The sequence below is a fragment of the Xenopus laevis genome, chromosome 6L (assembly GCF_017654675.1).
Source record: "Xenopus laevis strain J_2021 chromosome 6L, Xenopus_laevis_v10.1, whole genome shotgun sequence".
Lineage (NCBI taxonomy): Eukaryota > Metazoa > Chordata > Amphibia > Anura > Pipidae > Xenopus > Xenopus laevis.
Genome location: NC_054381.1, coordinates 153,160,125 through 153,186,089, shown reverse-complemented (window position 1 = coordinate 153,186,089; position 25,965 = coordinate 153,160,125). Strand labels below are relative to the sequence as shown.

Below are 25,965 nucleotides of genomic sequence, written 5' to 3'. Positions count from 1 at the left end.
AATGTTGCCAAAACAAATCCCGTTGAATCAGAAGCCCAAACTGATCTTCTTCTCCCCAAGCAAAATGACTCCCTGATCGGCCGTTTGAGGGTCAAAGCGTAAGTCCGGGGACAATTCAGTGGGGCAAATAGACCTGTTACCCCCGGCTGTGAACAGCGAGGAGATTTATGTTCCCAGGTTCTGCGGAACAGACAGTTGTGGCTTTGGCTTGTTCTTTCTGTGCGGTTCATTAAAGGACACGTATTGCTGAGTCGCTGGGACAGACTACTCCCCGGAATGTAGGTCACGTCTATTGCTGCTCAGCATCTCCTTGTGATAAAGCCGGAGTTTTAATGAGGGTTGATAAGGAATTTCATAATCAGAACCAACCCCCTCCTACAATTATCTTTATTATATTCCCTTTATTGTACTTTGCTCCCTCTTTCCCCAGGCAGCACATGGTGGGACATATTGGAAACCCCTAATCTGCCCATTTGTGCAACCTGAGATTTAAAGGGAATATAAACCCCAAAACACAATTTTGCCTAATGAAAGAAAACGTCATTCTAAGCAGATCCCAATATGCAGTCCTTCCTTTTATTCAATCGAAAGTGACGTCTGTCCTGTTCTGGGTCTGCTGAAGGGGTTGTTCACCTTTAAATTAACCTTTGGTATGATGTAAATCAGGGGTCCCCAACCTTTTTTTTTTTACCCGTGAGCCACATTCAAATGTAAAAAAAGTTGGGGAGCAACACAAGCATTAAAATAAGGGCTGTGATTGGCTATTGGTAGCCCCTATGTGGACTGGCAGCTACAGGAGGCTCTATACTTCTTTTTTTTAGGGATGCACCGAATCTATTTTCGATTTGGCCGAATACCGAACCAAATCCTAATTTGCATATGCAAATTAGTGGTGGGAAGGGGAAAGCATTTTTTACTTGTGATAAAATTTCCTTCCCCACCCCTAATTTGCATATGAGGATTCGGTTAGACCGGGTACAAGGATTCGGCCGAAGCCAAATCCTGCTGAAAATGCTGAATCCCGAACCAAAACTTTCCTCCAAGCCTGGAATTCAAAAATAATCACGTGCTTTGAGGCCACTGGGAGCAACATGTTAATCCTGAGCTACTGGTTGGGGATCACTGATATAGAGAGGGATATTCTGAGTCAATTTGCAATTGGTTTTAATTTTTATTATTTGTGGTTTTTGAGTTATTTAGCTTTTTATTCAGCAGCTCTCCAGTTTGCAACTTCTGCAGTCTGGTTGCTAGGGTCCAAATGACCCTAGCAACCATGCATTGATTTGAATAAGAGACTGGAAAATGAATAGGAGAGGCCTGAATAGAAAAAGTAGCACTTGATCCCCATTTGAAAGCTGGAAAGAGATGAAGCAGGGGCACTGTGGATGGGGCAGGATCACCCCTGAGAAGAAATAATTAAAAAACTATACAAAATAAATAATGGAGACCAATTGAAAAGTTGCTAAGAATAAGCCATTTTATAATTTACTAAGAGTTAACTGAAAAGTGAACTTGTTATAACTCCCCCTCCTCCCCACACAAGTGTGTAACACTGATAGTGCTCGGGGGTGGGGGGGGGGATGTAACGCTTCCTGTTATGATTGGGAAATGCACTTATGCTAATTAGCGGCCGACTGTCAGTTTAGAAGCTGCTGATTGAGTTGAATAAACCAAAGTACAGTGACCCTGGCGGTTTCCCAGTGCACCTGAGAAAAAGGGGACTTGGGAGATAAAATAACTCTCATGTCATGAGTGAGGAATGATATTATAAATATACAGTAGAACCCCCCAACTTTATGTTTTACAGGGGGCCAGAAAAAGATCTAGGAAATCGTCAAATAAGGGAAATGTATTATGAATAATATAGAGAAAAAAAATTATGTTATAGAATGGCTAATTCTAAGCCACTTTTCAATTGGTCTTCATTTTTTCTTTTTTTTTTTAAAATTTTTTGCCTTCTACTTCTGACTCTTTCCAGCTTTCAAATGGGGGTCGCTGACCCCATCTAAAAAAATAAATGCTCTGTAAGGCTACAAATGTATTGTTATTTACGCATCTTTCTATTCAGGCCTCTCCTATTCATATCCCAGTCTCTTAGTCAAATCAATGCATGGTTGTTAGGGTCATTTGGACCCTAGCAACCAGATTGCTGAAACTGCAAACAGGAGAGCTGCTGAATAAAAAGCTAAATAACTCAAAAACCACAAATAATATAAAATGAAAACCGATTGCAAATTGTCTCAGAATATCCCTCTCTATATCATACTAAGACGTAATTTAAAGGTGTATAACCCATTTAAACCCAGTGGTTGTAAAATTGAGGTTTCACTGTATGTCTTTATTTAGAACTTGACTTTGTATCCAAAAACCTCTTGAAAGACAATAAATCAGCTCCTGAGGACATTTTAATTGTTTAGCCTAAAAACCATAAAAAGGCTATTTGCGTCTTTGCTCTGATTATTTTTAACCTGTAATATGCCAATTGGAAATGTAACTTCCCCTTTAACCGCCAAACTTTAAAAAATCAGTTTTGCCAACACAATGGAAACGACCTGACTTTCCCAACGTGTCCCTTTATCTCTCGCAGTCAATGAGAGGAGACACAGATCCTGCAGGTGAATCCCAGAAATGAGGAGATAAACCCAATTATACTGATACTGTACTTTTTATATCATTGTCGCAATGCAGTTTGTTAGGGACTTTGTACCTGTTTATCTCTGTTTCCACAGCTGTAACTAGAATTGCTAACAACTCCCTGTAACATGCCATAGAACAACTCCCTGAAGGTAACTTTAATAGCAGGTTCCCTGTATATTTCAGCCTGCAGCCTTGTGCCTTTATATGGTCACAGAACCCCTCAGTGACTTCTAATATCCTTATCATTTACAGTAGGGGTACATTATCCCTTATAATACATGAGTGATACTCAGAGTTCCCTGTATAACTCAGCCTGCAGCCTTGTGCCTTTATATGGTCACAGAACAACCCCTCAGTGACTTCTAATATCCTTATCATTTACAGTAGGGGGTACATTATCCCTTATAATACATGAGTGATACTCAGAGTTCCCTGTATAACTCAGCCTGCAGCCTTGTGCCTTTATATGGTCACAGAACAACCCCTCAGTGACTTCTAATATCCTTATCATTTACAGTAGGGGGTACATTAACCCTTATAATACATGAGTGATACTTAGGGTTGCCACCTTTTCTGGAAAAAAATACTGGCCTTCCTATATATTTACCTTTTTTCCCTATTAATAACATTGGGATCAGCCATCATTTTTACTGGCCAGGCCGGTAAAATACCGGCCAGGTGGAAACCCTAGTATCGTTGCCACCTTTTCCTAATTTTGTTACTGGCTGGTGGGGGGTGGGAACAAAAAGGGGCGGGTGGGATGTCAAAAAGGGCGGGGCCGCGGAGCTGTGAAGACAGGACAAAAGCTAAGTTACAGGGGATTGGGGGCGGGGCCGAAGGGTCTTTTTAAGGGTATTACAAATTTTCCAGCAGCTACATTGCCGTTGCCATTTACACTAGGGGATACATTATACTACACCGTTCTATAGAATCTCAAACTACACCGTTCTATAGAATTGCGTCACATGGTATCAATAAACGAGTAAAGGCGACGCACACAACGAGACACTCCCCCTTCTGATAGATTCCCAGGGACTAAACAAGATTTTCTACCTTTATAATCTCATTGATTTGCAGAATATCCAGAAGCTTCTCCCGCCCTCAGTGACGCCACAGAGCATTGTACTTATATTTATATTTATAGTTATATTTATAGTTATATTTATATACATGTCTACAAAGCACCTGCTTCTCAGTGTCAGCCCATTAGGCCAATCCTCTCTGCTAATGTAACTGAAAATAAATTGTATGGGTCACACTAATGGACTGGATTGTAAAATGCTGCAGCTCAATCATTGTTTAGTAGTGAATGAGGTTCTGTATAGTGGTACTGTGACTCTAGAGAGGGGAGTCTTCAAGGGGGGGCAAGTTGGCTAATACTTCCCAGAGACTATTATCCACTGTTACTATAGGCACCATCTCTCCCTACTATACCTGCTATCCCACAGTCACACTCCCTTCCCAGAGACTATTATCCCACTGTTACTATAGACACCATCTCTCCCTACTATACCTGGTATCCTACAGTCACACTCCCTTCCCAGAGACTATTATCCACTGTTACTATAGACACCATCTCTCCCTACTATACCTGGTATCCTACAGTCACACTCCCTTCCCAGAGACTATTATCCACTGTTACTATAGGCACCATCTCTCCCTACTATACCTGATATCCCACAGTCACACTCCCTTCCCAGAGACTATTATCCCACTGTTACTATAGACACCATCTCTCCCTACTATACCTGGTATCCCACAGTCATACTCCCTTCCCAGAGACTATTATCCACTGTTACTATAGGCACCATCTCTCCCTACTATACCTGCTATCCCACAGCCACACTCCCTTCCCAGAGACTATTATCCACTGTTACTATAGGCACCATCTCTCCCTACTATACCTGCTATCCCACAGCCACACTCCCTTCCCAGAGACTATTATCCACTGTTACTATAGGCACCATCTCTCCCTACTATACCTGGTATCCCACAGTCACACTCCCTTCCCAGAGACTATTATCCACTGTTACTATAGGCACCATCTCTCCCTACTATACCTGATATCCCACAGTCACACTCCCTTCCCAGAGACTATTATCCCACTGTTACTATAGACACCATCTCTCCCTACTATACCTGGTATCCCACAGTCATACTCCCTTCCCAGAGACTATTATCCACTGTTACTATAGGCACCATCTCTCCCTACTATACCTGATATCCCACAGTCACACTCCCTTCCCAGAGACTATTATCCCACTGTTACTATAGGCACCATCTCCATCTCTCCCTACTATACCTGCTATCCCACAGTCACACTCCCTTCCCAGAGACTATTATCCCACTGTTACTATAGACACTATCTCTCCCTACTATACCTGCTATGCCACAGTCATACTCCCTTCCCAGAGACTATTATCCACTGTTACTATAGGCACCATCTCTCCCTACTATACCTGCTATCCCACAGTCACACTCCCTTCCCAGAGACTATTATCCCACTGTTACTATAGACAACATCTCTCCCTACTATACCTGCTATCCCACAGTCACACTCCCTTCCCAGAGACTATTATCCCACTGTTACTATAGGCACCATCTCTCCCTACTATACCTGCTATCCCACAGTCACACTCCCTTCCCAGAGACTATTATCCCACTGTTACTATAGACAACATCTCTCCCTACTATACCTGCTATCCCACAGTCACACTCCCTTCCCAGAGACTATTATCCACTGTTACTATAGACACCATCTCTCCCTACTATATCTGCTATCCCACAGTCACACTCCCTTCCCAGAGACTATTATCCACTGTTACTATAGGCACCATCTCCATCTCTCCCTACTATACCTGCTAAAGCACAAATTCTTGTACCTGTTGCATTTTCCTACTACACGTAATTGTTTTTCGGGGAGCACCATTTTAATATTATGGTTACACAACTCTGCACTTCTGCAAATGCCAGGATGCTTGAGGATGAAATTATTTTTCCTTTCTATAAAGGTTACCATAACAATAATATAAATGGGAATGGAATAACGAGCAGGGGCTGCCATTACAGTCTGCGGAATATCTTTTGCTTTATGTGGCATCCAAGAGATGAAATTCATTTCATGCTACATTTACCTTGGCTTTTTACTGTAGCCGAGGATATAGTTATTCTCAGTCAAGACGTAAGATCTAGCGCTCACTTTGTTGGCTCAAATGCTGTTTGTAGTGCCAGTGACAAAAGCCACAGTCTATTCCCAGAGACTATTATCCCACTGTTACTATAGGCACCATCTCTCCCTACTATACCTGCTATCCCACAGTCACACTCCCTTCCCAGAGACTATTATCCACTGTTACTATAGGCACCATCTCTCCCTACTATACCTGCTATCCCACAGCCACACTCCATCCCACTGTTACTATAGGCACCATCTCTCCCTACTATACCTGCTATCCCACAGTCACACTTCCTTCCCAGAGACTATTATCCCACTGTTACTATAGACACCATCTCTCCCTACTATACCTGCTATCCCACAGTCACACTCCCTTCCCAGAGACTATTATCCACTGTTACTATAGGCACCATCTCTCCCTACTATACCTGCTATCCCACAGTCACACTCCCTTCCCAGAGACTATTATCCACTGTTACTATAGGCACCATCTCTCCCTACTATACCTGCTATCCCACAGTCACACTCCCTTCCCAGAGACTATTATCCACTGTTACTATAGGCACCATCTCTCCCTACTATACCTGCTATCCCACAGTCACACTCCCTTCCCAGAGACTATTATCCACTGTTACTATAGGCACCATCTCTCCCTACTATACCTGCCTATCCCACAGTCACACTCCCTTCCCAGAGACTATTATCCACTGTTACTATAGGCACCATCTCTCCCTACTATACCTGCTATCCCACAGTCACACTCCCTTCCCAGAGACTATTATCCACTGTTACTATAGGCACCATCTCTCCCTACTATACCTGCTATCCCACAGTCACACTCCCTTCCCAGAGACTATTATCCACTGTTACTATAGGCACCATCTCTCCCTACTATACCTGCTATCCCACAGTCACACTCCCTTCCCAGAGACTATTATCCACTGTTACTATAGGCACCATCTCTCCTACTATACCTGCTATCCCACAGTCACACTCCCTTCCCAGGCAGTTAATTTGTTGTGTGTTATGTGTTTAATATATAAAATTGTATTACATGCAGTATAAAGTCTAAGTACAATTGCCACTGATTTTCAGTTGGTATAGGGAATGCATGTAAAGAGTTTTTCAGAGAAGCCTTAGAAGTCAGTTGGATATATATATATATATATATATATATATATTTTCCCCCAAACTCCCAGCACTCACGATAAATGGTCGTCACGTTGCCTGGGTGCACGTCTCACAAAAAGCTGCAAACAATCTTCACCAAAGAGGCCGCACTGCTCAGGACTTATTGTAAAAAAGTACTTTTATTGAAAAATGTAGAAAAGTACAGCCGAAACGTTAGATTTTTCAATAAAAGTACTTTTTTATAATAAGTCCTGAGCAGTGCGGCCTCTTTGGTGAAGAATATATATATATATATATATATATATATATATATATATATATATATATATATATATATATATATAAAATATGTCAGGACTATTAAGTTGAATGGAGGTCACATGATCAGTGAACTATATAATTATATTTATCAGAGAGTGACAGATATATCACATTAGTAATATTATTACAGATTTTACATATTTATATATGCGTACAACTGCGGTTCATAGCGCCCAGTGGAACCCATGATATATCTTATAATTAGAGATACTCCGAATCCTGGAAGTGGGACTGTGAGTCGGGGCAGGTGGGGGAGGGAAAGCCAATGCCATTTGATATTCCAACCTGACTTAGACATAATAAATATGGGAACTGAATTTTGTATAATTCCTATTGATTTTCAGGTTTAGAAATTTTTCTGCTACTGAGACTCTGAGAAATAAGTGAATAAGTGAAAGTCAGCAGTTTCTTGTATAAATATGAAACCATAAATGTCTTTGGGCTCATTATGACTTTATTGTTGTGGCAGAATATAATACATTGTGCCTAGCACTGACTGCCTGGTAGGTACGAGACCTATTATCCAGAATGCTCAGGACCTGGAGTTCTACCGATTAAGGATCTTTCCGTAATTTAGATCTTTATACCTTAAGTCTACTAGAAAATCATGTAAACATTAAATAAATCCAATACTCTGGTTGTGTAGGCATGTATTATAAGGATAATGTACCCCCTACTGTAAATGATAAGGATATTAGAAGTCACTGAGGGGTTGTTCTGTGACCATATAAAGGCACAAGGCTGCAGGCTGAGTTATACAGGGAACTCTGAGTATCACTCATGTATTATAAGGGATAATGTACCCCCTACTGTAAATGATAAGGATATTAGAAGTCACTGAGGGGTTGTTCTGTGACCATATAAAGGCACAAGGCTGCAGGCTGAGTTATACAGGGAACTCTGAGTATCACTCATGTATTATAAGGGATAATGTACCCCCTACTGTAAATGATAAGGATATTAGAAGTCACTGAGGGGTTGTTCTGTGACCATATAAAGGCACAAGGCTGCAGGCTGAGTTATACAGGGAACTCTGAGTATCACTCATGTATTATAAGGGATAATGTACCCCCTACTGTAAATGATAAGGATATTAGAAGTCACTGAGGGGTTGTTCTGTGACCATATAAAGACACAAGGCTGCAGGCTGAGTTATAGAGGGAACTCTGATTATCACTCATGTATTATAAGGGATAATGTACCCCCTACTGTAAATTATAAGGATAACTAGAGTTCATTGGTCTGAAGCACAGCAAGATTATACTGGATTTATTCATGTTGTGTATAGACTCTCACTGCAAGGAAACTGCATTAATGTAGTCCATGGATGAGCCATGCAGGGGAGGTTTCAGTGTAGGGCAGAGAATAGTCTTTACATCAGTGATACCCAACACAGGGCCCTCCACCACTAAATAGCTACATGTTACCCCATGATTAGGTTCTGGGAATCTCTTCTCCTGTTACACATGTATTTGTTTTATATAAGGCCAAGTACATAGAAATATCCAGCAGTCACATACCTGCACTTACACTGACACTGAACTTCTGCGGATCTGCGTTTTGTTACACCAGGGAGAGGAGTTCATGACTGTGTCACAGGAATACAGGGAATTCAGCCTGGAATCTTTTCTCCTTTTACAGTTATGCAGTTTGCAGAGTTCATTGTATCATCTGAACAGTTGGGGCCAAAGAAGCAAAGGATTAGAATATATTATATAAGGCTATACTGAGGAACCCTACATAGAACAAGGACTGAGCGTTAAAGGGGCAGTATTATCTAATATATTTTTCTGAATTGTGCTTAGTACAGGGAATACCTATGCTGCCATAGTTTTATGGGATCAATCTGTACAGATTATGAGCAAATTTAGGGCTGTTCCTGCTGAATTGTTGTTAATACAGGGGAATACCTATGCTGCCATAGTTTTATGGGATCTCTCTGTACAGACTATGAGCAAACTTAGGGGACTGTTCCTGCTGAATTGTGCTTAGTACAGAGGAATATCTATGCTGCCATAGTTTTATGAGGCTATGAGCAAATTTAGGGGACTGTTCCTGCTGAATTGTGCTTAGTACAGGGAATACCTATGCTGCCATAGTTTTATGGGATCTCTCTGTACAGACTATGAGCAAACTTAGGGGGCTGTTCCTGCTGAATTGTGCTTAGTACAGGGAATACCTATGCTGCCATAGTTTTATGGAATCTCTCTGTACAGGCTATGAGAAAACTTAGGGGGCTGTTCCTGCTGAATTGTGCTTAGTACAGGGGAATACCTATGCTGCCACAGTTTTATGGGATCTCTCTGTACAGACTATGAGCAAACTTAGGGGGTTGTTCCTGCTAAATTGTGCTTAGTACAGGGGAATACCTATGCTGCTATAGTTTTATGGGATCTCTCTGTACAGACTATGAGCAAATTTAGGGGACTGTTCCTGCTGAATTGTGCTTAGTACAGGGAATACCTATGCTGCCATAGTTTTATGGAATCTCTCTGTATAGACTATGAGCAAACTTATGGACTGTTCCTGCAGAATTGTGCTTAGTACAGGGGAATACCTATGCTGCCATAGTTTTATGGGATCTCTCTGTACAGACTATGAGCAAATTTAGGGGACTGTTCCTGCAGAATTGTGCTTAGTACAGGGGAATACCTATGCTGCCATAGTTTTATGGGATCTCTCTGTACAGACTATGAGCAGACATAGGAGGAGGCAGTTCCTGCTGAGTTTTACTTAAAGAACAAGTCAAACAATACATGAATAGAAAGATGAGTAATAAAAGTAGCAATAACAATATAATTGTAGCTTCTCAGAGCATTTGTTTTTTTAGATGGAGTCAGTGACCCCCCCCCCCCCATTTGAAAGCTGGAAAGAGTCTGAAGAACAATACAAATAATTCAAAACAATAATAAAATGGAAACCAATTGAAAAGTAGCTTAAAATTAGCCATTCTATAAAAGTTAACTTAAAGGTGATCCACCCCTTTAAGAGGTGGGAGGTTGGAGGCACATGAGCATCTCCTGGGATCCCCTTATCTGTTATCTTCCACGTCATTCCTGATCCACAAAACGGGAGCATCAAGTAGTGATTGGTGAAACTGTCCCATTTCGCTTCGCTGAAAAATTTGCGTAACTCCGAAAAATTAGTGAGGCGCATTGAAGTTAATGGATGTCAAAATATTTTTGACGTGCAACAATTTTTACGTGTGTAACTTTATGTCCAAATGCATAAAAGTCAATGGGCACGTAAATTTTTACACGTGCGACTTTCTTCGCTGAGAATCCATGCCTGGCGAATAAATTCGCCCATTACTAGACACAAGGTGATGGGAAACACTAAGGGGCCAATTCACCAAGCTCGAGTGAAGGATTCGAAGTAAAAAAACTTCGAATTTCGAAGTGTTTTTTGGGCTACTTCAACCATCGAATGGGCTAGTTCGACCTTCGACTACGAATCGAAGGATTCGAACTAAAAATCGTTCGACTATGCGACCATTCGATAGTCGAAGTACTGTCTCTTTAAGAAAAAGCTTCTACCCCCTAGTTCGCCACCTAAAAGCTACCGAACCCAATGTTAGCCTATGGGGAAGGTCCCCATAGGCTTTCCTAATTTTTTTTGGTCGAAGGATAATCCTTCGATCGTTGTATTAAAATCCTTCGAATCGTTCGATTCGAAGGATTTAATCGTTCGATCGCAGTTTTTGCGCTAAAATCCTTTTACTTCGATATTCGAAGTCGAAGGATTTTAATTCCCAGTCGAATATTGAGGGTTAACCCTTAATTAACCCTCGATATTCGACCCTTGATGCATCGGTCCCTAAATATGGCTCCCTGGATTTTTAATACATGATATTAGAAGCAATGGCAGAAGTTTTGGCGCTAGATTTCGGGGCTCTACAGACGGCCGTTTTGTGGCCCTTGTTACTCATGTTCTCGCCTTTTGCAAATGGGTCCTGCAGCATTTAAAAAATGGAAGAAAAGGAGAAACTGCTTCTTTAAATTTATAGAGAGTTTCCTTAGCTGACTACAGGCATCGATTGGTGGAAATCATTAGAAAGCAATGGAAATCCTTTAAGCTTATTAGAGCCGCGTATGAATAATTAAGAGGAGCTCACTGCTTAGTGCTGGGCCTGTGCCAAGGCAAGAGATTGCTGGGCCCACAGTGCTGTGCGGATAAACAGATTGATCCAAGAGCCGAATCAATAATGTCTGAACTTTATATTGCTGAGCGGCTTTATTTTCTCTCGCTGTCACAATGACCATTATTTCTCAACCTGTTTCCTAATGAGGCTAATTTATTTCTGCCTTTTAATAGGCGGGAATAATGAATTGATATTTCTGCTCGGCAACAGATTAAACCTGTGTTATTTCTAATAATAATAAAAAGAGAGAAAAAAAATCTTTCCCCCCCCCCAAACCCAGAGGTGCCAATCAATACTGTAATACCAGCACCGCATTGTCAGAAATGATAACATTAAACTCAGAGGTTGAAATGCATCTTATTGGCTTAATTACGATTACGGGTGAGCGAATTTTTTCCCAGAGTTTCACCTTGGAATTGACGGCCATAGACTCCAATGGGAGGAAAAAATGTTGTGCGTCCAAAAACATGACGCCCGTCATCAATATTCTTTAATGCATTGCTGCGAATTTTTGGCAAAGCGAATCGGATCAAATTCACCCTTCCCTAATTACAACCGGTGCAGAGATGCCCCAACAATGAAATAAAATTGCATTTCTGGTCTCAATATTGCCTCGAATTCTCTTACATCACATGGATTATTTTCCCTTAATATTCAACATCTAAAGACACAGAATACCTGCTATAATATATAAATGGATATTTAGGGTTGCCACCTTAATAATATTGGCATTTCAACCCTGTAGATATATAGGGGGCATAGGGGATCTTCAACTAGAATATTACTACTTAGATATTGTGAGGAACCTGCTTGGTAGGAGGGGTGTCTCCCTGGAGTAGGAGTAGTTGGAGAGTTTAGGGTCATTTCTATAGAGATGTATCCTGCCTGAAAATGTCCATGGTTCTTTGAACATAACTCTTAGATATTTTGAGAAACGTGCTTGGTAGGAGGGGTGTTTCCCTGGAGTAGGAGTAGTTGGAGAGCTTGGGTCACTCCTATAAAAGATGTATCCTGTCTCAGAACGTCCATGGTTCCTTAGATTGCCTTCAGGAATTTTTCTCCCCTATACACCTGCATGGCCACTCCATCGATCTGTTCAACCCTACTCCTGATGATCCATCCACACCCTGCTGCTTTTGTGGCAATCTGTGCTCATTCTTGGACTGCATCCCTAACAGGAGTCCTGTCTATCCCGCCTAGATGGTGGCCCTTATGACCCTTCCACTGTTCTTGCATACATCAGGTAGGGATGGACTCCTGATAGTTTACTTGCTCCTCTAAGATCAGGGGTAGGACATGGATTCCAGAGCTGTGCAAGGAAGGAACACATCAGAGATGCAGTTGGAACCCAGGGGACAGGGATTCAGGGAATGAGGTTAGGTAGACCTTGTCATGAGTTTCTCAAGGTGCAACAGAGAAAATTAGGGCAGGGAAAGCAGTAGGTTATGGGTCAAAGGCATCACTGAAAACAACCAAAGCTGGTGGGGGGGCTGCAGGTAAGACATGTACTATTAAATACTCTGATCCCCCTTCACAATTAACTATAAACTGGAGCAAGGCTTTGGAACCATACAGTAATCCCAAATCATTTCAGGGATCATCTCCTCTAAGGTGAAGAGGAACAAATCAAATTGATTTAAAGCATCTGCCTTTAGAAATCAGCTGCCAGATCAGTATGTTTAATGGTCCGGAACGCTTTCCATCATCTTTCTCTTTGGGTTTGACTTGCCCTTGGTAGGATTCTGATTTTATTTAGTACCTGTCACATATGGCAAACCCAAACCCCAGGGAAGTAACTGGATATCTGTTTTGGGTCCTCTTCTGCCTATAACAGCAACTTTTGGCTTTGGGCATGGCCCTCAGATATTCAGGTGCCGCTAGGACTTACTGCACAAGAATCCAGTAACTCCCACAGGGGCAGGCAAGGGCGCCAAATGTATTCTCTGGGGAAGGAGCCGGTAAGGAAGGAGCAAGACGTAGTCATATAGACCGGGTTAGAACCAGATAACAGGAGCAGAATCGTGAGGCAAACTCAAGGTCAGAACAAGCCGGGGTCAGAATCAGGAAGACACACAGGTAGCAGGAGTCAAATCGACAACAAAGCAGTGTTAAGAGCACCTAGGACCAAGCAGGCTTGACCTATGTTGGTCAATGAGTCAGAGCAGGGGTTTTATAGCCAGACTAAAGACCTGTGATCACCTACTGTATGTCCAGATTAACAACAGTTGCAACTGGTAAATACAAGGATAACAATTGCAGTGAACCAGGCCCTTTGCTCACATTGAGTGGAGGCAATGCAAGACCAGGTCAATGGTTCAACTCCAGGAAGGATGTTACTTACCTTAGCTCAGGAGTTGTAGATCTCAAGACACTGTCAACAAACAGCTTGTCTATAGCACCCTCCTGTTTCATTCTTGTCATTCACATATTTTTTAGGTAAAGGTTACATAAGAAATAAGGCAAATAGATAATGAAGGGCTGGCACATACCAGACCACACTCCTTAGATTGATGTAGTAAAAAAGTATTTATTTAAGTAAAAAACACCACAGTAAAGCCTAACGCGTTTCGTGCCTTACATTAAACCATGTAGTCATATTTAAATGAAAAGGGACCAATCACAAACATGTATTCAACCGCCAATCCAAAAGAGGCAGTGATTGGAAATGGACCAATCAGAAACATTTTTAGAAAGGCCAATCCAAAACATCATTACAGATTAGGTACAACCAACAATTAATTTATACATTTATTTTTAGAGTAGAAATGTGCACCTGACTGCCCACGTAATATTGAATTGTTAGATTCACTATATACTATATAGTAAAAATAGACTCTGTGCTCCAGTGTCAATACACAGTTTGGGTTAAGGTTCCTGACTGAAAGAGTTTACAATCTATTAGAAATAATGCCTCTCCCAGCCTCTGTACATTTACATGTCTTTATCGTTGATATCAGCATAAGAGATGCGGCACTCTCATAGCCAGAGCTGTCTGTAGGTGGCTATAGAAGTGGTATCTCTATATAGTGATGGATCATCATCAGTTCTGCCCAACCTACAGCCCATCATAAATATCTGCAAGGACTTCCTGGTCTTTGTCCGAACCGATTCCCCCCCATGTCCCCACATAGCCTCTCCCTAGCTCCACCCACTCTATTCCAGCCAGGAAACTATCTGCGAGGAGTTTGTATGTTCTCCCCATGTCTAGGTGGGTTTTCTACCAGGTTCATAGGCTCCATTGACCATAGTTTGTGAAAATGTGAAAGGGACCTTAGTTTGTAAGAGGCAGAGGTGGAGCTATGGAATATTTTGGCACTAAGATCCCCTGGGTCAGCGACCCCGACGACCAGGTAGCATTTTAAATTGCAAGCTGGAAAGATCCAAAAGGCGAATGGAAGACCATTCGTAAAGGAGGCTATTCTGTAACATGCCACAAGTTCTCTTATAGTGGAACTGCCTCTTTAAGATACTTTTTTGTCTTACAGTGCCAGTGTACTAGTCAGTATAACAGTAACAATAACATAACCAAGCTCCTATACTGGTAAACTTGTCACTTCCTCCCTGCCTGGAACTAAATGAACAAGTGCTTGTATTGTATGAGCTAAAAGAGGAACTGCCTCTGATATATAAATATATGCACAGCTCGTGGGATCTTAAAACTGTCACTTTATTAATAAGTGCCAGCTTATTGGCTGCGGCTGCTTATCATACAGACAAAGATAGGGCAGAATAGCAAGTGGTTGGCATGTATGGTTGGCTCATGTGTTACACTTACTGGATAGGCATGGAAGCGGCTCATGGTATCGTTGGTTTATGCCACGTCTCTAGTAAGTCTTAGGTGGCATGAAAATAGCAAATGTGGCTACTTTCCTCCTTGTATCACTTGATGGAATGAATTAAATTTAGTTGGCGTTCTAAGCAATAGAAAAGTATCCTTTGCCTGAGGCACTGGGAGACCTTTGAGTCTCTATTTCTCCATCAGGCTTACTCCTGCTCCTTATGGACTTTACAAGAAATACTTGAACCTTCCCAAGTCCCTTAACATATGCAAAGGCCTAAATATTTTTATATGTAAAGTTTTCAGCTGACCGAGAGACGGCCAATACCTCTCCATGGTGCCCGTCATTCTGATGAATGGGAACTGCCTGTTGCCACTCGTTACTGGAAAATCGGGGTGACAGATGGTTTCCATTGTCCTGAACGACTTGGAAAGGTGACGGCATAAAGGATTACTGAGTGTGCCAGAATGCTAAGGAGTCCCCCCCCCCATTTAAATGTCCAATAGAGTAATTATATTAAAAGGAGTAAAGTATCACATTAAGTATAAAGGAGTAAAATCCACGTATGTGCCCCATTGCCTCTCCCCTAAGAGACTTTATCAAGATAGGACTTCATCCTGTGCTGAGAGTAAAAGTCCAGTTACCTTAGAAAATTAAATGTCAACTAATGGATTGATTCTGGAGGAATCCCATGAAGCACAGCAAATTGGGTATAAATAGGACATCAGATCTCACATCAGATGAGTGTGCCAAACCATGGCCTGGCCCTACACAGAAGGTTATTTTGCTTTTTACTGAAGCATTTCCATGGGACCACATTGGGTGACAAAATTGCACATGTCCTTCTCTTGGATATAGACAGGGCTGGAACATTGGGGGAAGTTCCTGTCTCTTATATAAGGAAAGAAATGATGTACTGCAGGAATGCCAAGCCTGTGGTTCTTCAGCTGTTGAGAAATTACAGTTCTTAGTTTTCCTTGATGCTTGAGGCCTGGACGTAGGACACATTGAGGAACTGAAATGGTTGATTTCAGAGACTACAAAGAAGTGTTGAGGGGCTATAAGATTTCTTTTTACTTTTCTCATTTACACTACAAATGGGAAGAAAGGTAACAGTGACAACTTGCATTAAATCATCTCCTCCGTAAACAGTTCAACAGTGAGAAATACTAAATATAGTCTTCTGCGCTGATGTTCAGAGAGAAGGCAAAGAGATAAGGTTGGTGCTTTTCCAATGAGCACAAATGGCAGTTAGTAATATTCTACTACCAAAAAAAGCCACGTGCAGCTCCTTTCTTATGACTCATGGGCAGGTTTCCAAACTGTAGTTGGTAATTCCAGGGGATTCCTTTTGCACTTACATCATTCCAACATCTCGGGTCACTTTAGCCTCAAAGGCTTCAATGAGTCATCTGATGAGCTATCAAGTTATTCATAAGAATAAGCTAAAGCACATCCGGACCCTTTGGTTCATTCAGATCAAGGCCCCCACATTGAAGATAACCCTGACCATAATTGTTATATGATTTCATATTCCTAATATGTTGTGGATGTGTTAATGTCTGAGCTGGAATAATAAGCCTACAATGTTTCAACCTATCTACAGTTCTACTTCAGTTGTTATTTGTGGTAGATTTAAGCTTGTCTTTACAGATTCTACTGTGGATCATGCCTAATTTGGCCTACAGGCATGACAGCCATATTGCGCCGGCCACTTAAGGCAGGTATGTTCTAGCTACGAGTTGGCTCCAAGGCATCACAATGACTGTTTGACAGTGGTGGAATTGCTGAGCATTGTAGTGCTACATTTTTAAGCTTGGCTCTCCACAGGCAGATTCTTCTGTGGATCATGTCCAAATTGTGTGATCGCCATATTGCACAGATCATTTAAAGCAGGTTAGAGTTGGCTCATGGTCACCACAAATAAAGAAGTTTCTGCACGTTGCCGTTTGACAACAGTTGTATCCCTAGCGTTACTTCGCACACTTACGCCTGGCGAATTTGCGCAACGGACATAACTACGCAAATTCACTGACATGCAAATTATATACCTTTTACGCCAGACTTCCTTCGCCACCTCAGACCAGGCAAAGTGCAATAGAGTAGATAGGGATTGCTTCAAAATGAGTTAAAAAATTTTCTAAGTCCCAAAAAACGCTGGCGTTTTTTCATTTTTTATGGGTGATAGGCTGAAAAAGATCGAATTTTTTTTTGGGGCTCCCCTCCTTCCCCCCTACATTTCCTAACTCATGGCACCAGCGCCGGAACTAGGGGTAGGCAGAGTAGGCACGTGCCTAGGGCGCAAAGCTGGGGGGGGCGCCAGGCACGCACCTCCTCTGTCGCCTTCCCCCAGTCCGGTGCCCGACTCTTTGCGGTCTTTACTTCTTCTTGCGCTCCTGCGCATGCGCCTGAATGTATTTCCCGGCAATTTGCGCATGCGCACATTGGCGCATGCGCAGAAGCGCAAAATAAGTAAAAACTACCACTTTTCTTGCGCATGCGCACGCGAGCGCCACTTTGCGCATGCGCACTTGGGCTAAGCCGGCGACGCGTGCGCCGGCTTGCCTTGGGCACCTGTGCGGCGCAGCCCTGCATGGCACCTTAACTATACAGTGGGCACATGTGTAGGGCAAAATAAAAGTTTTATTTGCTGTTTTGAAGGTTTCCCAGGCTTGTGTAGTGATGCTACATATACTTCCATTGTAACTTCAATTTGGCGCCGTATGCAAATTAAGCATCGCTAGCGTAACTTTGCTTTGCTTGGCGCATAAACGATAACGCAACTTCGCAACCTTACGCTTCCCCTGAGCGCAACTTCAGATTTTAGTGAATTTGCGTAGTGCTGATGAAAATACATTTGGCGAAGTGCGGCGAAGCGGACGCTGGCGCAACTACGAATCTTAGTGAATGTCACACCAAGAGTGTCTCCAGTCAAAAACTAATGTTGGCGTTTTCATGCAACTTCTGTAGGCATTGCTATCTGCCTGATTGTCCCCAGGGGATGGAGATGCGGTTCACTTATGTTTTATAATGCTCCACCAAGAAAGGTGAAAAAGTGTTAGTTTGGACCATCTACAAACCAATGGGAATGTGTTGGAACTGCCTGTGCCCAGTGGTATAATTCAGGCAAACTACCTTAAAGGAGAACTAAAGCCTAATTAAAGAAGCAGACTAGAAATGTTGTACATGATGTTTTGTGCTTCTGTACCAGCCCAAGGCAACCACAGCCCTTTAGCAGTAAAGATCTGTGTCTCCAAAGATGCCCCCGTAGCTCCCCATCTTCTTTTCTGCTGATTCACTGCACATGCTCTGTGCTGCTGTCATTTACTGAGCTTAGGGACCCACTCACAATATACAGTACACATAGAATAGAAATGTCACAATATAAGGCTGATTAGTGATTAATACAGATAATTACTACATGGCAGCACAGAAACCAGTGCAATTAGCATCAGAATTGAATAATCAGCAAACCTGTAGCATCAGCTTATATTACAGCCAGGGAAGCTCATTTTCTGCTGGATAATTAGTGACGAGCCCTAAGCTTAGCTTCTCAACAGCCAATCAGAGCCCACTGAGCATGTGAGTGTCACAGACACTTTCCAAGATGGTGACCCCCTGTGACAAGTTTGAAGTCCTGGATCATTGCTGCTATTGACAAGCTGAAACTTTAGCCTCGTGCAATAAGTTCACTATATAAAATATGGCATTTTTAGCCATATTCATTTTTAGGGTTTAGTTCTCCTTTAAATGTGTCCACATAAAGCCATTGGTATTCTAGAGTTTGTTCATTTCACCATCATTTTACTGAGCCCCTTGATGTGTTTAAGTTCCTATGTGCCTGTTGGATTCAGGCAATACATATGAAGTTCTTTGAACCCAGCCCAGTTGTCTTCATTCTGAGTTCTGTGTACAAATAACTCTTCTTTCAACTGTCTCTAATTTGTTAATATAATTCTGTAGCCGTGTTCTCCTCAACGCTGAGCTATACTCCAGGGCTGGTCAGGCTGGTGATCATTAAAAGAATCTTTTTGTAGTGCCACTAATTATATGCAGTGTTCCACAAAGATTCTCTCGTACAGTTGCCTGTGGCCCTTAGGGTTTCCACTCTGTGTTTGAGGACTGGGATTAAAGGGGGGGGGGGCAAAGAACTATTTTCAGTGAATATAATCGGAAAATGATCATTCGTATTTAGAGAAGCCAATGTCTTATTGTAACATTGATAAAACATTGCACTAGAATAGGCTGTAAATGACGTAAATGTTCAGCTATGTTCTGAGCTGCCATGTTGGTCTCCTTCCCCTGTTCTTACTATGCATTTGGCGCCAGATTCGCTACTCATTATAGCAGTCTGTTGTTTTCATTCAGTGGTTTCTCGTGTAATTATAAATACTTTACACCTCTACGGGAGTATCAGAGGTACGACTACTAATCAGATTATTAGGGAAGAGACACGATCAGATTCGGGGAGATTGCGACGAATCTCCTCTTCTTCAGGGCGACTAATCTCTGCAAACTGCCTCCCATGGCTAGAATGTGAATCGGTGACAGGATGGCAATCAGTGCGCTTCGTTTTCCAAAGTCGTCCAAAGTTGTCTCATGAGGAAACTTCGGGCGACTTCGGAAAACTGTGTTCCGAGTGCTATCCCGCCGGCAATTTAGATTCTAGTCGGCGGGAGTCAGTTCAGGGAAATTAGTCTCCCCGAAGAAGATGGGATTTATCGCCGGGCTACTAAAGCTCCACGAATCTGATTGTGTGTCTCTGCCCTTACTCACCTGTTGGTTCATTATGAAGTTACAGCACAACAGTCATCAAGTAGCTGATACTTCCCTAAATTACATGGCAAAATATCAAAGCATTTTCCATCTAACTTGGCATTATGTTTATTCATCTGCCAAACAATGGTTCATCCCATGATGCTCGGCACCCCACTGGACCCCCCTATACCCACATTTTTCTGACCCTGCCTTTAACATCAGTGAAATCAGAGCTCTCCGCTTTCTTCCCACTAAATAAACTCCATCACCTTGGCATAGATTCCATCCATAGGTTCCTCGAGGTCAGTGATGTAGTCTATGGCAGGAGGATGCAGATAAGCGAGACCTAGCTGCTGAAAACCGCCCCACCTCAAACAACAGAAATACTGTTAGCTGCCCATACACCGGCTGAGACCTTCCAGACCAAGTTAGCAATTTATAAGCCATATATCTACCAGCAACTTTGGAGATCCTGCTTTGGGATGTGCCATCATCAGATGGGTCCCATCGTTGGCCTATGTCTGATTTGGCCCAGAACATGGATGGCAAAATCAGACAGAAATGTGCTTGTTTGGTAACCTTGCTAAATGAGTAGATCTCAGCATGTAGAGGTGTGATCTCCCTCACTTTGCAGGGACTACAGTTGACTCCAGGGATGTGGCAAAGCTTATATAGTATTTTATTGCTGTCAACTTGCCCTACTGTCTCCATCTAGTTACTGCTATCTCCTACTGCTCATACCTACAACTATTGCTGCTGCTCTGTGGCCCATTGGGCCCCTAAAGTAGCTCTGTGTAAGTGTTCACTATATATAAAGGACTTTTCTTGTTTGGGCTCTACAGTTTGAGCTGCCTTTCCTGTAGGTTTGTGCAAGACTCTCACGGTGAGTCAGATCTTTCAAAATTACACATTACAGGAAAGGAAGTGTCACCATTACCCACAGAGGGTGGCCGGAGGTAGATCAGACATGGCTGGGTTCCTCTGCTTGTGACATTTCCACTTTATGAACTGAAAGCTCCTTTTAGATGCTGTGATCTATCTAAATGGGAGAATTAAGAGAGATTAGGGGATGAGCACTGGAAAAGCAAAGGTTGCCCAAAAAGATCCCCCGTATCTGTCTATAATGTCCTTGTAAAGTGTAATCATGTTCCCTCACAATCGCCTTTTTTCCAGAGAAAACAACCCCAAACTTGACAGTCTACCCTCATAATTTAAGTCTTCCCTCCCTCTAACCAATTTAGTTGCACTTAGTCTCTGCACTCTCTCCAGCTCATTTATATCCCTCTTAAGGACTGGAGTCCAAAACTGCCCCCATACTCCAGATGAGGCCTCACCAGGGACCTATAGAGACATAATTATGTTTTCATCCCTTGAGTTAATGCCCTTTTTATGCAAGACAGAACTTTATTTGCTTTAGTAGCCACAGAATGACACTGCCCAGAATTAGACAACTTGTTATCTACAAAAAAAACCCCCAGATCCTTCTCATTTAAGGAAGCTCCCAACACACTGCCATATAGTGTATTTTTGCCAAAGTGCATAACCTGCATTTATCAACATTGAACCTCATTTTCCAGTTTGCGGCCCAGTTTTCCAGTTTAGACAAATCACTCTGCAAAGTGGCAGCATCCTGCATGGAACCTATAGTTCTGCACAATTTAGTATCATCTGCAAAAATAGAAACAGTACTTTCAATGCCCACCTCCAGATCATTAATAAAGTTGAAAAGCAAGGGACCTAGTACAGAGCCCAATTAGAAAATGTTCCATTTCCCACCACTCTCTATTTACCGCCAGTTCTCTATCCAAGTACCAATATTATGTCACAGACCAACATTCCTTAATTTAACCGTTAAAATTGTGTGTGATACTTTACCAAATGCTTTAGCAAAGTGTAGGTAGATAACATCCACTGCCATCCCAGAGTCTAGGTTCCTTCTCGCCTCCTCATCAAAAGCCATTCAATTAGTTTAGCAAGATCTTTTACCCATTAAACGGTTCTGGCAAGTGACAATGAAAAGCCCTCTTTACCCCTTCATGAATCAGAATGTATGAATCATGAATGTATTTTTGATGTATTCTCCCTTCTTTTGTACAGTACTGAAATATATGCTTTTCAAATAGGACTGCACATAGACTGCAAGTATTGCCTCCGTCTTATAAGTGATGGGCGGGTGTAGCTTAGGGGCCCCAGGTGAGTGTTCATGAGTAAGTGTGAAACCTGCACACACTCTTGTGGCAGGCACTTCAGAAGGTCCAGAGCCAACCTTTGGCTTGATGGGGGCCACATGATGGATATCGGTGGTACACTGATTCTCTAAAAGGCCGCTGTCTCTCAGGGCCCCATTTTTAAATGAATTTTCAGTGTCAGTGGTTCCAAATCACGCAGGTAAACTTTTTCTCTGTTGCCTGATTCCCAACTTCTCTAAAGCACATTCTTGTACCTGTTGCATTTTCCTACTACACGTAATTGTTTTTCGGGGAGCACCATTTTAATATTATGGTTACGCAACTCTGCACTTCTGCAAATGCCAGGATGCTTGAGGATGAAATTATTTTTCTTTTCTATAAAGGTTACCATAACAATAATATAAATGGGAATGGAATAACGAGCAGGGGCTGCCATTACAGTCTGCGGAATATCTTTTGCTTTATGTGGCATCCAAGAGATGAAATTCATTTCATGCTACATTTACCTTGGCTTTTTACTGTAGCCGAGGATATAGTTATTCTCAGTCAAGACGTAAGATCTAGCGCTCACTTTGTTGGCTCAAATGCTGTTTGTAGTGCCAGTGACAAAAGCCACAGTCTATTCCCAGAGACTATTATCCCACTGTTACTATTTGCACCATCTCTCCCTACTATACCTGCTATCCCACAGTCACACTCCCTTCCCAGAGACTATTATCCACTGTTACTATAGGCACCATCTCTCCCTACTATACCTGCTATCCCACAGTCACACTCCCTTCCCAGAGACTATTATCCACTGTTACTATAGGCACCATCTCTCCCTACTATACCTCCTATCCCACAGTCACACTCCCTTCCCAGAGACTATTATCCCACTGTTACTATTTGCACCATCTCTCCCTACTATACCTGCTATCCCACAGTCACACTCCCTTCCCAGAGACTATTATCTCACTGTTACTATTTGCACCATCTCTCCCTACTATACCTGCTATCCCACAGTCACACTCCCTTCCCAGAGACTATTATCCACTGTTACTATAGGCACCATCTCTCCCTACTATACCTGCTATCCCACAGTCACACTCCATCCCACTGTTACTATAGGCACCATCTCTCCCTACTATACCTGCTATCCCACAGTCACACTCCCTTCCCAGAGACTATTATCCCACTGTTACTATAGGCACCATCTCTCCCTACTATACCTGCTATCCCACAGCCACACTCCATCCCACTGTTACTATAGGCACCATCTCTCCCTACTATACCTGCTATCCCACAGCCACACTCCATCCCACTGTTACTATAGGCACCATCTCTCCCTACTATACCTGCTATCCCACAGTCAAACTCCCTTGCCAGAGACTATTATCCCACTGTTACTATAGGCACCATCTCTCCCTACTATACCTGCTATCCCACAGCCACACTCCATCCCACTGTTACTATAGGCACCATCTCTCCCTACTATACCTGCTATCCCACAGTCACACTCCCTTGCCAGAGACTATTATCCCACTGTTACTATAGACACCATCTCTCCCTACTATACCTGCTATCCCACAGTCACACTCCCTTCCCAGAGACTATTATCCACTGTTACTATAGGCACCATCTCTCGCTACTATACCTGCTATCCCACAGTCACACTCCCTTCCCAGAGACTATTATCCCACTGTTACTATAGACACCATCTCTCCCTACTACACCTGTTATGGGTGTTGACTGTTTACTCCTCTATTATTTTCTCAGATTTGTTTGGCTGACACAGTGGAGAAAGGATACTGAATGCACAACCCAAAGTGACAGTGGATAAGCCGCAAGTCTTCAGATCTTTTTTCCAGCACATGGTGATCCAGAAGCACAATATCCACAGGTACCAAACAGTCAGCACAGGGCACATATATATGTTGAGGTCTATTAAATGTATATATGTTTAGGCCTATTATCACTTCCAACTGTTTTACCTCTAGTGCCAAAATGATCACCTGTCTGTGCCAAGTAAATTTACATAAAGTAAAAATGAGAACTGATATCACTTGGCCATAATGAAGTGTCCAATATTCAACTGTTGTGTTAAAGATCTTTTTGGCAGCCTGATTTTACTGCAGCTCTCAGCATCCAATTAATAATTCTCAGCCTCCCACCTACAGCTTGGTATAGTGGTCCTACTCCCTTCATTGTATGGAGATAGTAGAAATTAGTGTAACTAAAGCTGTAGGGCTATGAAATAAACACCACTGATGTTCTTGGGCTTCTATACCTCTTTCCTCTCATTTCTGTTCTCAACTTAAGTTCTGTCTCCCTCTGTTTCTTGTTCTCATAAATCTTGTTTCATTCTTTGACTCCTCTCGCTTATTCCCCAGCCTTTGCTGTTTTGCTCTCTCTAGCTCTTGCCATTCTTGAACATTCTTCTCCGTTCTCCTTTCTTTTACCTTTAGATTTCCCTTTGGCATCTCTTATATTTTGGGTCTATCTTTTTCATTCTTGGACACTCCTCTCTTTCTTCTTTTGCATTATTTGACGTCTCTCTCTTATTCCTTCTTCTGCTGTTTTGCTCTGAACAAAGAGATGACAGAGTTTTTATAAACTTGTAAGAAGGGGGTTACCAGTGGGGAGCATAGAGATATCTCTCCACAGCACAGAAAAACAAAGAACTGCTCTTACAGCCAAGCAGGTGGCTCTGCCTCAAGGCCAGGGTAGTAGTAACCAAGGCTAGCTTGAGAACATAATCCATCCAAATCAGAGGGGCTCCTGGGGGGAATCTGCATACACAGTTTTATTCTCTTTCATTCTCATTCTTTAGATCAGTGCTGTCCAATTTATATGGTACAGAGGGCTGGAATTTTTCTAATCTACATGGTGGAGGGCCGATAATGGAAGCCATAGTTAGCCTCTCCCTATTTTTAGACCACACCCACTTCAAATCACACCCATGTTACCGCAACACCATGTCCACATTAATAGCACACCAAAAAAACAGATGGTTGGTGCTCACTGCAGTGATCAGGGCCGAACTAGGGGTAGGCAGAGTAAGCAGCTGTCTAGGACGCCATCATTGAGGGGGCACTTTTAATGGGGTTTTTTTTTTTCAAGCGTTTATTTAATAATTTGCTTCAGTAATCATGGTCATTTAGTCGGGTGGAATCCCCCTCCTTCACCCTCTCCTCTTGCCGGCAAGTAATAGCTCCTTCTGTGCGGTGCGGCAGCGCGATGTGCGTATACGCGTCAATGACGTCACTGATGTGTTGGATGACAGAGAGAGGCAGAGAGCTGGGGGGCTGCTTGGTGTGGCTCTCGGTGCTCTCAGACTTGCACAGTTACACTGAACTGAAGACTTTCTTTCTATTACTGTAAAGTGTGAAGCTTCCTGCTGGCACAGCCAGGTACAGATTTGGGGCCATATGTTTGCTGTTGCTGCTGGGCGCTGGCACAGGCACATAAATACTTGGGGGCCATATGATGTCATCAGATTTATTTTTGGCTGCTGCTGGCAAAGGTAAAGATTGGGGGCAATATGAATGATGGCTGCAGGAGGGCTGTATGATGGATAGCTGCTGAGCTTGCTTGCACAGGTACAGGGGGCAGTAATATAAATGAAAAAGTGTTGTACATGTTCTTGTTCTCTTTATTTAAAAACCATCATGGTAAGGAGGGAAATGGTAATGCAGGACAGGGGGAAGCTGATTGAAGCTTTTGCCTAGGGAGCCAAACTAACTTGGCCCGGCACCAGCAGGGATGTCACTCATATGTGAAAAAAGTTAAGTCATATTAAGACATACCCATAAATTCATATGCCGCCTCCTCCTCCCCTGTGTATAATACAGT

At 42.5% G+C, this 25,965-nt stretch overlaps 1 protein-coding gene across 3 annotated transcripts in view; it reads left to right on the top strand.

Annotated features, from left to right (window-relative positions):
- Window positions 1-25,965, top strand: part of cyrib.L (CYFIP related Rac1 interactor B L homeolog) — a 111,769-nt gene that overhangs the window by 8,708 nt on the left and 77,096 nt on the right. For 2 of the 3 annotated variants that reach the window (XM_018266293.2, XM_018266292.2), the window contains exon 2: window positions 23,890-24,013. The exons of the other annotated variant lie outside the window; for it this stretch is intronic. The gene's annotated coding sequence lies outside the window, so the exon portion shown is untranslated. The remainder of the gene's footprint in view (window positions 1-23,889; window positions 24,014-25,965) is intronic. 3 annotated transcript variants of the gene reach the window in all.